Source organism: Lissotriton helveticus, chromosome 8 (assembly GCF_964261635.1).
Source record: "Lissotriton helveticus chromosome 8, aLisHel1.1, whole genome shotgun sequence".
NCBI lineage: Eukaryota > Metazoa > Chordata > Amphibia > Caudata > Salamandridae > Lissotriton > Lissotriton helveticus.
In genome coordinates this window covers 1,126,168,579-1,126,186,050 of record NC_136069.1, presented here as the reverse complement: position 1 = coordinate 1,126,186,050, position 17,472 = coordinate 1,126,168,579, and positions in this window count along the sequence as shown.

The following is a 17,472-nucleotide window of genomic DNA, read 5'->3' as shown; positions in this document are numbered from 1 at the left end:
GTCCAAAGATGCGCCCCTTCCCGTTGAATTTAAGGACGTGCCGCCTACGTTGTGGGCAACAGGAGACATAGACGTAGGACTATTGCAGATACCCCTGTCTTGATCAAAGTTAAAAACAATGCTATTTTGCCTCTTATTCCCCAGTATAAAATACTGCAAGCAGGGGAGTGAGCCTTGTTGTAAATAATACAGGATTGTATTAAGTCAGGAGTGGGATAAGAGACAACAGCTAATGTGTGTAATAGTCCTATTCTTAAGAGGGCACCTTCAGGTTCCTCTGATGATAATGTTGATGTTTATCGCTTTGTTATTGACTTGCGTGAGGTTAACAAGATAGTAATTCCCCAGTATCCAGTGGTTCCTGACATTACTGCTCTCTTGATGATGATTCCTTCTACTGCCAATTTCAATTTTGTCATTGATCTCAAAAACACATTTTTTAGCATTCCAATAGTCCCAGACAGCAGGTATTTGTTTGGTTTTACACTACCAGGTAGGAGCTTTAGATTCTGTCGAGCTCCTCAGGCTTATACTGAGAGCCCTAGTATAGATAGTCAAGCTTTAAAAGCCCAATTGGACTCCGTTACACTTCCCTCAGGAAATGTATTACTCCAATATGTAGACGACCTTCTCATTGCTTCCAACACTGAAAAGGGTTACAAAGACAGTACGGTTAAATTATTGCTGCATTTGGCTCGACACGGACATAAAGTGTCCCTTTCCAAATGTCAATATTGTCGATAGGAGGTCACCTACTTAGGTCACCTACTGTAGAAGGAGGGTTGGCGATTGACCCCCGAATGCATCAGCAACATTGTTAAAATGCCTAGCCCCAAAACTCAGAAGGAGATGCACGCTTTCATTGGCATTACTTTCTATTGTCGTCAGTGGCTCCCTAACTACTCGTTATTAATAAAGCCACTGCTAGCACTAGCCACTAAGGAAGTGCATGAACCCTTGCCCTGGATGCATGAATGTCAACAGTCTTTTGAGCAATTAAAAGTCACGCTTTTCTCCGCTCCTGTGCATGGTATACTTGATTATATAAACCTGTTTTTCCTGTACTTACACAAAATGGCTGGTTGTGTGCTCTCTGTCTTAACACAGGCTTTTGGAGGTAAGCAACGGCGTGTGCTTATTTTTCTGCTATCTTGGACCCAGTTGAAAGAGCCCTCCCGAGCTGTCTGAGAGCGATCACGGAAGTGGCGTCTCTATAAGAGAATCGATTGGACTTGTACCGGATACTCACCTCACACTTATGATACCTCGTGCTGTGGGTACCCTTTTGAATAAGACTAAGACGCAGCACCTCACCAGTGCGCGTCTTGCCGGTTATGTGCTAACTCATTTTGCACCACATGTTACGATCAAATTATGTGCCACTCTGAACCCAGCCACGTTACTGTCCTTCCCTTCTGAGAGGGAGGAAATTGACGTACATGATTGTATCTTCCGGACGGAGGAAGAGATGAAAGGACAGGTAGACCTGACTGATGTTCCCTTATTTGACCCCCAAGGGGAACTATATGTCAATTGCTCTTGTTTTCAGTTACCAGATGGCACTACAACTGCTGCATATGCAATCGCAACACTGCACATGGTAGTTGAGACGTCACGAGTTCCCTATCAGTCAGCACAAGCAGCAGAATTCGTTGTCCTTATATGAACCTGTGAGTTGAGGGAGGGACTGGCTGTCAACATCTATACTGACAGTAAATATGCTTTTGGAGTCGCCCATAATTTTGGACAGCTCTGGGCAGAGAGGGGATTTCTCAAATCCCATGGGGTGAAGATACATGACCCCTTATACATAGGCTTTTGTTGGCTTTGACACTCCCCAAGAAAATAGCGATAGTGAAGTGCAGCGCCCACAAGGCAATTACTGACAATGTGGGTAAAGGGAATGCATTCACAGATCAGAAAGCTAAGGAGACAGCCCGAGCGAAGATGAAATAGATGTTTGTAGCAGGTACTGCTAGCTGGATGCCCGAGGTTACCATGTTTGATGATACACTGGAAAGCGTCAAGGAGATACCGAGTGAGGTAACTATTGAGGAGTTAGCGGTATGGCAGGAAAGCACAGCACGTTTGGATGATGATGGGTGTTACACTGATAAGTCAGAAAAACAGAGATGAATGCTGCCAGATGCATATGTTCTTCCCATAGTCACCATGGCACACGGGCCTGCTCATATCAGTGCTGAAGGTATTTGTAAGTTGTTAGACCCTGTATGGAAAAATGATAACATTCCGAAGACAGCCACCCATTTGGTAAAATATTGTATGGTGTGTATGATGCACAATCCTGGAAAGAGTACCCCTATGCCACCTGGCAATTTTGCATCCCCTACTTTCCCTTTTGAGGTCCTCCAACTAGATTAGATAGAGATGGATCTATTCAACAATTTGAAATATGTGTTGGTGGTTATTTGTGCGTTCAGTAAATGGGTTGAGGCTTACCCCATGAAAGAAAACACAGCCGTAGTGACTGCAATGGTACTCCTGAAGGAGTTTTTTCCTTGCTTCGGCTTCCCGGTTTGATTTGGAGTGACAATGGAAGTCACTTCAATGCTAAAGTGATTCAGTTGGTGCGTGAGGGACTACATATCAAACAGAAATGCCATGCTGCCAATCACACCCAGTCAGTAGGTTTGGTTGAGAAGTACAATGGTACTCTCAAACTGAATTTGGCAAAGATTCAGGAGTGCAAACGGTTACAGTGGCCAGATGCTCTACCATTAGCCCTTTTGTCTACAAGAGTGACAGCCCATTATAGGACAGGGTTGTCACCCTACAAGGTTGTGTTAGAGTGCCCGGGGAACGTTTGGGGTGTCCTGCGGCCTCATTGAATTTCTGAAATTGAATATCCTCAGTTGGTGGACTATTTGTATGAGTTAACTAAAAGTCTGCATTCTATTTACAGATCTAGGAACATCTCCCACCAGTACCTGAGGGGCCAGGCCATGACATTTGGCCTGGTGACTTTGTCTTGGTGCAAATTTCCTTAGGAAGAGGAGTGTGGAACTGAGGTGGAAGGGGCCAGTCCAGGTGCTCGTCTCCACCTGCATCACTGTGAAGGTCACCGGCTGAAAGATCTGGATTAATTGCCAACATTGCTGCAAAGTGCCTCTACCCTTACCCTACAATCAGTGGATACGTGAGAGCATTGGGGACTTCGAGTGTGAGAGTGTCCCGGGGTTCATTCCCTTTTTGGATGCCCAACTCATGTGGATCCAAATGGAGGATGAGAATGATGCAGTTTTGAATGCGGCAGTGCCCCCTGAGGACAGGGCCATTCAGGTGCCCTGTTCTACTGGCCCACCTTTGCCTGAGTCCCAGTCCATTGGCCCTGTCTGTGTCTGAGCCCCCTGAGCCCCTCTTTCCTGACCGCTCTGTGCCTGGAGCAGTTAGGTACAATTTAGACCCCTGACGGAAGAACAGTGCACCAAAGGAAAAGTCAGATTAGCAGGGATGGACGCAACAAGTCAGGCAACAGTAGCTTAGGAAGAGACTTGATTGGTGCATTGTTTGGACGCGGAACAGGATAGCAAAAACGTGCTCCCCTGGAGGGGGGTACTTTATCCTGTACGACATGGGATTTTCTTCAAGAGCTGGTGTGACAGCTCCACCGCCGGGGCTCAACAGCACCAATGTTGATGAACAATAGGAGTCTGCCAGTGAGGCTTTAACAGACGCTAGGAACATTTGCCTTTTGCCCCTCGTTTTCTTGCATTCTTTCCCTCTTGGTTCCATAATGATTCTATTTGGCCGACCCATTACTCAGAAGGAACAGCCATTTGCAGCACTGCGTTTGGAGCGAGATGAGTCTAGTTGGTCTGGTTGGTCCATAAAGAGTAAAATAGTTTTTGTAGTGATCGTTGTGATTTTTTTAATAACAGTACTTGGAGTAGCATGGTTCCTGGGGTAGAAATACCCAGTACATTCCCTGGTTGGTACAACGCCTATTCCCCACATGTTTATTACTTTGGCTCCTCACAAAGGGGAACATCACTAAACATATGTAGACAAAGTATTTTTGCAAATGTTGCATCAGGCCCATGATATGTCTAATGGTACTAATTGTTAGATCTGTGGTTTACTCCCCCAGTTACACATAAGAGTGTTATCCTGTTATTGATGCCATTATCCTATCTGGGAAGTTGTGAGGGGTGGTTTGAACTGTATACTATGATGCATTATCACTATCATTTTTCTGCCATGAATATGACATCTGCTGATTCTCGTACAGTGGTAGAATATATACTTTTCCACCAAGGCATTAATTCCACGGGGTCTGGAGGAAAAGGGACACCGGGTGCATTGCCCCCATCAGCTTGTATGGACTTATATGAGATGGTAAAGAACGAAATATGGCTTCGAAATTAAATGTTAGAATTTCAAGGGTTCAATGCTACTGAATATTTCCTATCATTTCAAATACGTAATATTACTAAGGAAGAGGCAATGCCGGTGTCAGTAGTCAACACCACAGTTGTTTTCTTTGTTCAGGGAATAGGGAAGGTAAAAGTAGGAGAGAGCTATTGCAATTACACATATACTTTGAGTACGATTAGTAGCCAGCTTTGTTCTCACCACATAATGATTATTTTGTTAGTGGGTCTCAAGCTTATGCTTGGCTTCCTGTGAGATGGTCAGGTATATGTTACCTCTCTTACCTTTTTCCCCCATTGTATATAACACCATCCAATTACCATAAGGTTGGGGTGGGTGGCAAATTCTATTCCGCTCGCGGAACTTGCAAAACTTCGGCATTTCCACGTTCTGCATGAAACGCAAAATGTCAAAACTTCCGCGATCCGTGGCGGAATGGAATTCGGGGGGCAAGAGCTATTTTTAAACCTCACCAGGAAGCACTTGTAGGAGTCTGAGTGTCCACTTCCCTGCCTCCCTTCCTCCATCCCACCCTCTCTCTCTTTCTTTCCGTCCGTCCGTCTCTACCGCGATCTCGATCCTACTGACTGGCTGGCAAACTTCCTCCATTTGTTCCCCAGTGAAATGGATCCAAAATTGAATGAAACTCTGTTGCTGGAAAAGCAGTCTGTTTCTTTCATTTTTCTCTTTCAAAGTGCAGCGTCTGAATGGAAAATGGTGAAAAAAAAGTTTCAGAAAACGTGAAAAATAAATAAATAAATAAAGCAAGGCACGTTGGCCGCAAAGTGGCAAATAAATAAAATAAATAAATCAATAAAGCAAGATATTGTGACCAGGTTGGTTTTATTCTCACGCAAACACAGTAGCGCCACTTTACAGGCCATACTTTCGACGGGCGCAGCAAAATCTCAGCGAGCCCGTGAAATTACACGTGCTCCCTGATATTTCTTGCTGTTTCGTGGAATTTTGTGTAGAGCAACTTAGCAAATTCCGCCCACCTCTACCATAAGGACCATCGATTGCAGTATAGGAGTACATACCTGTCCCGAATCAGAAGGGTTATCAACACAGAAAATATAGATCTGACAGACAACACTTTGCAGCAGTTTACAGATGCCATGAACGGTATTATACCATTTTGGGGCTCTATGTCCAGTGGCCTTAACATTCATCGGCACACAAGGGTTGTAGAAGGGGTCATTAATACAACAGCTGGAATTTTGACAAATATTACAGCTGAGCTCCAGGCTATGAGGCTTGTTGCCTTACAAAACAGGATGGTGTTAGACGTCATCTTTGCTGATTGGGGTGGGGCTTGTCGCGTCATTGGCAGTAGTTGTTGCATATATATACCTGACCATGCCCTCAATGTGTATGCTGCCATAGACATCTGAGACATCTGACATACATCAGGAGAATGGCACTTGGACTCTCTCTGGAGAGTTCTGGGGCTTGTTTGCGTCCTGGGGTTGGAAAATTCTCATTTTCCTAGCCATATTTGCAGGTATAATTTTCACCTGTTGCCTGTGCATACATGGTCTCCCTGCCTGCTGTGCTCATTGTGTAAAGACTCTAATGACCAAACTGATAGTTTTAGTACCTGACACTAAGACAATAGCCATGATGATGCAGGATACACAGGATCTCATGTCAATAGACAAAGAATGCTTAGCTAATACTAAAAGAAGCATCTGTTGGACTGGAAAAAGTGCTTTTGCCAAATTCTCTATGCACTGTACGACTTAAGTTAGCATTCACTGCGCCATTTTGTATTTAGAGGCCATTTTGAGCAATGATCGAAACTAACTTCTGTCTCATTTCGTGTCTGCCTCATTGAAAAGCAGCTGCCAATGTATTCTATGTGAGTGTATTTCTCCAAGGTTGAGTTTTCTGTGCTAATTAATAGACTGTTCTTATTACTGCATACCTTTCTGACTAGATAGGCCTGCTACCACCGCTCAGAGTGGCAAGAGCAGGCAGAGTAACCTTGACTGCAAGATCCTTTGTTCACCGGCTACTAATTGGAAAATTTCAGTTGGGCATGTCTTTAGGGGTATTGGAAATGTACTTCATGCATTGCCATATGAACTGAAGTCATTCCCTCTGCAGCAATCTAAGGAGGCTGGTCAGACCAGGCTCCACTTGAGTGTACTTTCAATAAATGTTTTTGGATTGTATTCTCTACTGTCTGACTGACTCTTCATTTGTATGGAAGGCTGAGAGGCGGTTGTGAGTGACCCAGGCGACCCTAATCGGGTCACGTCTTTCACCTCGCCATTACATCAAACAACACAGCTCACAATAGCCTTGAAGAATCACTAATCACAGACATGGGCGAGACATGCCTGTGGACTGTTTCAGTGCCCAAAGCATCATCAGCAATCAACTCAACCACAGAATGCCTGAGCAAGCTACAGTGCAACCACAGATAACAGAGATCATCGAGATGTCATCAACAGTAAATGAAGGTGATGACTCAGTTAAAACACAGGACAAATATCCACGGGCTTCATTCAAAAAAGGAATGTGTTTGAAATAGAGGCCCTCATACATCACATCAATAACAAGCAACACAATACATTGGACGACTCCACCAACCACAGTATCCAGGGAATTAGCCAGATTGGCTCTACTGCAGGAATCATACCAGGAAGAACGCAATCACAACAACAATTCGGTGATCTCAGTGATCCTAGCATTTTACAAACAGAATTCCATGCCCCAGGAGCCACACCATGAACCAGGGTCCGACGCAGTGACCTGATCAGAGAATAACTCTACGATCACCCGGACCATGAGTGCATCGCGTCTGGGCCTTTAATCTCATGCATATTCTCTGCCTAGAACAAAACAAAGGGAAGAGTGGGCGGAGAATCATGGAGGCCTGCATCAACAAATTTAAGCTGGGGAGCGCAAGTCAAACAGGATCGCCGAATAGTGAAACACAACTCACCTTTAAACATATTTCCATCTTTCTGAGTAAAGTCTTGTTGAGGAGGTGCAAAGAATATAGAGTGCAACACTCTACAGCAAGTAACCACCATCCACTATCCATCCTTGTGAACGTAAGTGCTATACCGCACAATGTGCATCTTCCAGCTGGCCATGTACTCACTGCATTCAGCGACTCAGCATCAATAAACAGAATCAAATGGGGACTCTCTTGTCAGGTCATTTACAGTCAATGGAAGCAGGTTATATCGAGACAAGCTGGGCAGAAACAATGGTTTCACTATTCAACGCTCTAAGTGCAGGAAATGCATCTACACATAAAGGAAGACCCACCGGAAAGGGGCCCATCCCCTTCTTTGACAACAAGGAATGCAATGAGAGCAAAAAGAGGTGCGGTCAGGCAGAGTCACAGCATAGCATAAAAAGTGCACATGGACAAAAAACTGCAAACGGAGAAAATCGCACAAAAAATGTACCTGGCAGCTGAAATACATTTACATAGAGGAGAAATAGAAACAGAGAATGCTGTACCCGTCAATGAACTGGAAGCCCACGCAACAAAGCTCTATGTTGAGCCAGACAAATCATTTGATAATCCTATGGAGGTGGAGGGCAACCACCCACGTGAACCTGAGGTAGCCCACATGCAGACAACAGAAAAATAAACCCTGTCAATCCTGAAGGGTATCCGGAAGGATGGGTCTCCAGGACCAAATGGCATACCGGGTAGTATCTTCAATGAAGACCGAGAATTCTGGGCTCCCCACATGCACAGTTTGTTTAATCAATTCTTTTTCACATCTGCAGTCTCGGGATCATAGAAAGGCCCCATCTTGCACCCCTTCTACAAAAAGTGGGATGCATCACAACCAGAGAACTACAGACTGATGGCCTTGCTGGATATTGATGGGAACGCATTTGCAATAGTGCTCTTGAAAGAACTAGAGGACTGGATAAATATAAATCACATTATACCTCAATACCAGACAGGATTCCGGCCCAATTAATCCACACTAGACAACAGCGTCGCCCTGTTATATCTGGCAACATGAGCCACAGAGGCTGCCTCCCCATCGCTCTATGCCTGCTTTGTCGACTACAGCGCAGCCTTTGACAGCATCGACCACAACGTACTAGGGGCAAAACTTGCAAAGTGGGGCATCCCAAGGAAGCTTGTGGGTACCATCATGACGCTGCACACAGGCACATTGGTTTGCACCGAGCTCATGCAGACTCATGTGACAGCCAAGATCTATACCAACAGAGGGTTAAAAACAGGGTTGTGTGAGCGCATGCACCCTGTTCAACCTATACACTGTGGACCTAGGAGAGGTGCTATTCAAAGTCAACATCTTTTCACCCAAATTAGACCATCTTAGACTCCCCATCATGCAATACGCAGATGACCTGGTACTACTGGATCATACCAGAATTGGTATGAAAAGGGCCTTAGTGGCATTACATCTATACAACATGTAAAACAAACTCCAAGCCAATGTCACAAAACCGAAGGTCCTGGTCTTCGGCCACAAACCTAAAAAGCACCTGCTGTAAGGGCATCTTGGCCTGTGAAGGATCACCACTACCAACAAACACAATTATTTCGTAATACATTTCATAGACAATAGCAGACCGAATTTACAGGCCAAGGAACTCTAAGCAAAAGCAGCCAAGGTTACATATGGGCTTTGCAAATTAAATTGTAAGCTCCAAAGTAATTTTGCAGAGGGTATCGAATGGGTCATGCAAGCACAACTAATTCCTACACTGAGGTATGGCCACCTCATCTTTCTGGGTCAACTCACCGAAAAACTGGAGAAACTGCACATAACGACCTACCAAACAGTATTTTCCATACTCAACTAGGAGCACACTGACTGGGCTAGAGTTTAATATTTCAACGATGAATATCGATTGTAAAAAAGATATCAAATTGCACTACCGGGTGACCAAGGCACTAAAAGCAGTATTTCAAGACAACAACAGCCTTTGGGCCAGGTACTCTCAAAGGCATATGGGACACTGGGCTGGCCCCCAGACACCATAACCAACACATCTTTAACAATGGCAGCCTGAAAAGCTTGCTAAAGAAACAGGGCAAACGCATCTCAAGGCTACAGGACCTCAAATGAATCAGGCACAACACTGGTACAGAGGTCCTCGCCTACTAAAACGAAATTACAGTTAGTTAACCAAATCTGAAAACAGGGATGGGAAGGACAGCCCTATGGATCATACTGAGACCAGGCTCCTTACACTGCCAATATTGGACTCCAGGACCCACTGGAAAGATAGATTGCCTAGAAATGAGGGATGTCACCTGTGTCAATATCACACAGAAAAGCCGAGCACATCCTGTGCTGATACCCGGATCTGCTGGGACAAATGCAAATATATCTGAGAACACCACTTTTGCAAAATGGAGTGAGAACATGCAAAGAGACTCTAACAGTTATTTTTGCCATCACAGCACCGATGGCCTTCACACGAATAGGCAAATTCTACGCAGAAGCAGCAAGGATTTTAAGAACAACCCAAGTAACGGAGACAAAAGTCCACAACTTACAATCTGCTGATCGTCAACCACTGCAGTAACATCTTCTGGAGGAGCATTCCATGTGAACTGGCCAAACTGATCTCACTCATGCACTGGGAACTTTTTATCTCCATGGTGCACACTGGCATGCATGATGGACGAACCATTCCAGGGTTCCGTAAAAGGTTCTGACTCTCCATCTAGTACCTATTTATTTCTGGGATAATCTTCTGATGGGGCCCTTCGCACCTTCATGCGCCACACAGATCCACACCTTATATAGCATGCAATTGGTGGTTCTAATTTCAGACTTGTATTGACCTGGGTGGAGTATCACTTTCTATCTGCCACAAATGTTGTACTAATCTTGACACACACCCATGCATAGCTTAACCCCAAGCATGCTTGTACAACACAATATTGCACGCCAGCGCACTCCACAACTTCGGCCTTGCGTAGTGTCGTCTTACACTGTACTTGCTATATAAATGACTGTTGACCCTACATCTTGGGCGGCCTTGCTTGGCAATAAATGCTGCAGCACCTCAAATTTTTATATGGCGCCATTTTACGGCGCAATTTATATTGTCTTTTTATATCTTTATATTTAGTGACTTTTATGCTATTGCTTTTGTAATAGATTTTAGGTAATCATACAATAAAGATTTTACTAGAACTATAGGTCAAATGTATTTCAAGACACTGATCTCAAGAGCAAAGAATCTGCCATGCATTGCCTGATTCTAAACAAATCAATGAAGCAAAATGAAGCAAAATTAGTTTTGTGTTTTTTATTGCTTGATTAGACGGGGTTTTTTTTACAAAAAATGGGAACGAGATCCTGAGTTAAAAAAATTAAAACCGAACATTAAGTTTCCATGTTACAAGCTAATTTTGTAGAAATTCGTACACTTTTTGACATATTGACATATTTGGCCAAGAAAAGGATGTCATTGCATAAAGAATTTTCTGAACTGATGCCAGTGTGCACCACATGTTTTATACACTAACTATTATTATCCAGACAATAACACCCTTTGCATTTGTGAAAACATGAACTTTTGTATTTATGAACAGACAATTAGAATGGTATATGAAGGCATAAATTAGACAAATGCAAAAACAAGTCTAATTGGCGTCAGCGTTCTCACATTCGCCACACACAGAAAAACAAAAAAACATTAACACACGCCAGCAAACCCATAGTCAGAGTTACAGCTACAATAGATGGTGCTACTTTAAGTCACTGAAAAACTTTAAGTTTGGTGTCTTTTTTTCCAGGGTTCTTTTTGCTTATGTTATTTTCTTGTGTGATAGTTTCACTTGGCTTGGAAATGGTACAGTGCACAAGTCAAGAAGCAAAGTCAAACAAAGTAAGAAATGCTATGAGGAGCACAAGGTGACATACTCACAAGATTGTCAATGAATTTGCTTCTTTCTACCAATCCCTTTATACTCCAGGAAACCAAATAGATTTAGATAAGATGACTTCCTTTCTCTCAGGAGTGGCACTTCCCCGCCTCTCTGATGAGGGTAGAGCATTACTTGAAAGTGAAATCACCAGGGACGAGATTTCCAAAGCCATTTCTGCCCTGCCATACTACAAAGCTCCTGGGGAATATGGATTTCCTGCTGTATTCTACCGATGGACAGGGCACAATATTATTGATACTTTACATGCTGCATTTCAGGAGGCTGATAGTGAATCTTCATTGGGTCCTCTTTCTAACAAGGCAGTTATAGCTGTGCTACCCAAGCCTAATAAAGATCCTCTGTTATGCAGCAGTTATCGTCCCATCTCGCTATTAAACTGTGATATCAAAATATTGGCCAGCATACTAGCGTCCTGCCTCCGTAAAGTCTTACCTTCCCTAATACAATACACTCAGGTGGGTTTTGTCCCGGGGCGCTCTTCTTGGAATCATCTCCATATATTAGCTCATACATTGTGGTCTGCCAAACATCTTTCAGAGGATGGATTCGTTTTTTAATTTGACACAGAAAAAGCGTTTGATCAAATTGAATGGGACTACCTCTTTACAGTAACGCAACTATTTGGGTTAGGTGAACAATTCATAACCAAAGTGCATTTATTATAGGACAATCCTTCTGCCCAAGTGAATTGCGGTGGTTTTCCATCTGATACATTTTCAATTCGGAGAGGAACACGTCAAGGTTGCCCCCCTTCTTTTTCTTTTAGCGATGGAGCCACTAGCTGCCACAATCTCCCAATCTTCTGATATCACAGATGTTCCCCTTCCAATTGGACAGTCTAAAATTTACTTTATGCAGATGATATCCTTCTTACTCTTACAAATCTCCCCCGATCCCTTCTGTCCCTACTTCAAATTATTGATGACTTCTCTTCCTTTTCTGGTTATAATATTAATTGGGACAAGAGTGAGGCGTTACCCATTTCTGATGGAACGATAAAAGCAGCTGTATACGGTTTCCCTTTTCATTGGCAATCTTCACGCCTTAAATATCTAGGAATTCTAATTAATAAGGGTTTGAATAGCATGGTAACAGACAATTTAGCTCCTCTGTTTTCTCAAATGCAACGTGAATTTGACAGATGAGGACTTTGGGGCTGTCCCTTTGGGGCAGAGTCCAAGCAATTAAAATGGTGACTCTTCTGCAATTCATTTATATTTTAGGAATGCTCCCTCTTCAAATCTCTTTATCTACGCTTCGCTCAATAGATTCCAAGATTGAGACCTTTATATGGGGTTCAGCTAGGCATTGTCTTGCAATCGCAAAACTAAAAGCTCATCAACTATATGGTGGAATGGGTCTTCCTTCCATAGAACACTATTCCCTTGCATTGCACATCTCTCATTTCTCTTATTTTTTACCAGTAATCAAAGACATTCCGCAATGGGGTCACATTGAGTGTCATCTTTTATCCAATGATTCAGGTCTTTCTCTTCTGTATGGCAGCGGCACTTGTCATTCTAATCCCAAAAATCCGATTTTGTTAGCTATGCATAAATCCTGGCAAAGAGGACATTGTTTATTAGATTCAAATTCATGTTTTCATGTCAAAGCTCCCTTGTGGAATAACTCAGGTACACGTACTAATGGTCGTACATTATCTTGACATTTGTGGCAAACAGCGGGCATCCATTTTCCAGAACAACTTCTTCATAATGGTGACTTTAAATCCTTCTCACAATTAAGGGAGGAATTGAATCCTCCTATACAACATTGTTCTAAATACCTTCAACTCCGACAATGTTTGAAAAAAATTTAGTGGCACCCCTTGGTCGCTTCAAACATCTCCAATATTGTCCTACTTAAATATATGGGGTAAACATAAAGGCGTGACCTTTGGACTTTATAAAACCTTTATGCTCCAACTTTTTTCCCAAACCCTTTCTCCTATTCTTCAACTTAAATAGCAATCCCGGTTATCAATCTCTTACACACCTGCTGATTGGGATCATAGACTGGAGGGTCTGCATAAAGGAGTCTATGAAGCCAGGCTTACATTTTGTCTGTTTAACATTCTCCATGACTGACATTGGTCTCCGGTTAAACTGCATAAAGGTGGTTAATTTCAACACGCTGATTGTTGGAGATGCTCCAGTTCTGGTTGTGACACAACTCATATTCTTTGTGAGTGCCCAAAAATAAAACCTTTCTGGTCTTATGTAGGTAGAACCTTACATTCTACAATGCCATTACTCTTACCATTAACACCTATTAACATTCTTTTACATGATCTCCGTCCCTCTCCAAAACTTTCTAAACCACAACTCCGTCTCTTTCACACTGCTTTGGATACAGCTAAAATTTGTATCTTACGGCACTGGAAGTCATCATCCCCACCATCACAGGAAAAATGGTTAGTTACAATGATACAGACGGCTTCACATGAGCAAACAATCTAGAACCTTCAGGACCAAGCTGATATGTTTCTCCACACCTGGTCACCTTTTCTAAAAGCTAAAACTGATAACCTTGCTGATACCGTTTATTCCTCTGTCCCTCCTAACACATCCAGTCAAGCAGACAAATTTATTGGTTTACAATTTTGTACATTAAACTCTTTCATTAGTATTTGCTTTATTTCTTTCACTCTTTCACACTCTTTTACTACTATTTTTTACTCCTCTCTGATCTTATTTTCCTTTCTTCTTTGTACTCTGGCTCCATCTTTTTCATATTATTTCTCTTTCTTATTATTTTCTTTCTACCGTCTTCTTTTACTCTTTTCCTCCCTCACATTACTCTCTTTTAAATCTAATGTGTCCTACATTCTTATTAGGTGCATATTTTCTATGATAACTTATTTCTCTATCATTATTACGAGGTTCTTATGAATAGTCATTGCCTTATATTTATATTTGATCTATTCATATTACATCAATTAATAATACATACTTTATTAATTTCATATTCATGTCTATTCTCACTATTTATTTATATATTTATTTAATTATATATTTATAATATGCCTATTTATATATTTCATATTTATATGTTTGTATCCACCATCATACGCTATATATACACAATGTTATCTTTCATTTTACATTATTTCTCAAGTATTCCTTAATAATTTATTGCTGTTTTCTTATCTTTCTTATTACCATGTATTTTATTGTAAAGTTCAATAAAAAATGTCAACACAAAAAAAGAAATGCTATGAGGTATTATTTTCAGAGCTACTGGAATTATACAGTATCGAAAGACAACATAATGTGGCAGAGTTGACTAAACTATGCAGTAGGAAATGGAAATGTCTTGTAGTGTGTCAAGGTGTGTTCCATGGTGTATTGTGTCAAGAGTGCCAGATTGATTAGGATGTAGTGGTCCCACTACCCCATTTCTGTCTACTATTGCTTTCAAAGTATCCCAGATGGCTATCAAGGCCAATTCGGTGCCCCTCTCATGAATGAAACCTAGTTGTTGGTCTGACACCAATTTGTTCTCTTCCACAAATTCAGACGGGTGAGAGATGGCTTTCTATTAGTTCTCTAATGAATGGGTCTTTGAGGTTGGGCTGTTTCGTTTAGAGTGTTTGGGTCCAGGTTCAGTGAGCTGTTGAACGTAAAGTGTGCGAAAATTGCGTAATTTGTTTTTCTATAATTACTCAAAATTTAGGGAAAATGATGACAAAATACACAAAATTACACAAAGCAAATCTGTCATTTAGCTCTATATTTTAGTGTGAAATGGGTCCCAACATCAATTTTTATATCTCGCACTAAAAATATTCTGCAAAAAATAAAAACGCAAGGGAGTTGAGCAACAGCTGCCCACATTCCGGCAGTGTACATTTTTACATAAGCATTTACCGTAACGTTTTGCCAAGAATGACTCATAATTTTGTGACGTGGCGTAATGGTGTAATTTCAGCAATTTAACACACCATGGATAATTTGAAATTACGCAAATTATGCCAGTGTAATTTAAGTTTTGGCTTCGCATAGTCCAATGTGTGATGTCTTTCATCTGTTAGGAAAGTGCCTGTGGTTAAGGAATTATTGATAATACTTAGTGTTATGTCTACTGCTGATGTTGAAAATAAAATGCTCTTGAACGCTTACTGTTGGCATGGGTCAACTGGTGCTCTGACTCACTTTTAAGGGGTTATGGAATTCTGGAAGGGTCATTTATTTGAAAGAGGTAAAAATAGGGGTTTCATTCTTTGGAGTGTTTTCTTTGTGTCTGTAACTGGTTGTGGGCTGATTTATTTGACAGATATAATTCTAACGCTTTAGGTTTGGTGACAAAGTGACCCACTGCACCCCCAATCTTGTGATTGGGGGTGCATAGGTGCTTCTGCGTTCCGTCATTCTTACAGTATTTTGTAGAATTCATTCAAAGGGCACTCAACATTCTCATTCCATTTAAAGCAATGACTCCTTTTGATTTTTTTGATGAAGGAGTTATACATTCTGTTGTATCAATAGATCTGAATTTTGCCATGAGTGCCTTTTTTGTATTATTTGTATTATTGATTTGTATTATTGGTATTGTAGTTTTCACAATTATGATTTTTACTTCTTTATTTACACATTCATCCATTGTGTCGTTCGTTTACTGTCTGGTTGTGCAGAGGTTCTCATTTTGTTAATCCAGTCACATAAGATCTCTACAGAGTTTTCCTATTTGTTGGTTTAAACTTACTGCAAGGTTTCTGGTTTGTCCATGTTCAATTTGTTCCATTCTATGTAGGTTGTCATCTGTGAGGCACGGTTGTTTGTCGGTGTTGTTGGAATATGATATGTTAATTTGATGAGCTGGGAATTGCTGCATTGGACAGGGTTAATACTTGTAATACTGGATTCAGCTGGATGGTTGAAGATGACTTTCAGTATTGGTAGGTCCTATGAGGAGTTGATAGCGACTAGGGGGATCCAGGCTGGCTAAGATATTGTTTGGTTGATGGATCTTTGGCTTGTTGAACTGCATGTAGAAATGACCAGATGTAGTGAATGGTGTTATTAATTGGGGGGTGAAAACGTGTACCCTCGCAATTTGCGATATATATGTGAAAATGTTGGTGTCAGTCATAAAAGCAACATTCACTCATGCATTTCTTAAACTTACAGACATCTAGGGTTTAATTTGCCTGATACCTATAGAGGCTTCTAAAGAAATCATAGGGAGTATTGGAGGAGGGCAGACCCTTCACACATTCATCAAGGGTTGTGTCCAGCAATGGTACATTGCAGTGATTGGAAGTCCTGTTAGGTACAATTGTAGGACAAAATCATTGGTGAATGCGTGACTACAGGATCTGCTCCCTATGGGGCCTTTACAAGCCAGCTCTGTGAGACTTACAGATACCAGGAAAACAAAACGTAAGTTGTATGTAAGTTTTAGATATGCATGTGTGAATGTTGTTTTTATGACCACGACCTTCCCATATATATATTGCCAATTGTGAGGGTACAGGTGATATCATGTGGGACAGTGTTCCCAGACTAAGGGCCACATGTATGACCATTTCCTTTTGCGACTCACAATGTGCGAATTTTAGTGACTTGCAATTTGCGAGTATCAAAAGGAAAAGGAACTGTAATAATGTGTTAGACATATTTTGCGATTCCCAATGGGGTAGCAAATGACTTGCCTCATCAATATTCATGGTGCTGGTTGCAATTTGTGACCCATTGGGAATGGGCAATAACACAGGGATGGTGGCCTGCTCTTCAAAAACGTTTTTCGCTGCCATTCACAAAGGGGAAGGGGTCCCCTGGGGACCTCTTCCAATTTGCCAGTGGCTTACCACCTACTTGAAAGAGGAGGTAAGCTTGATTGTTTTGCGATCGTATTCCGGTTGTAAAGCAACACTACATCCCCCTGCAACTTGCTATTAGTAAGGGACACATTTGGCACGCCCCTTCCTAATACTGACTCGCATGATACATGCTACAGCCCTTTTTAGCAGTCGCAAATGGCCCTAATCTTCATTTGCGACTGCTAAATAAGGCCGTACATGTGGCCCTTAGTGAATTCTAAAGGATCTCTAGTGAGGCTCTGGGGAAAACCACCAAACCCGATCTGGGCAGAAGTGGCTGCAACATGGCAACCCTTTATATGAATGTAATCAAGACCTCTGACCTCTTGGTCAGGGA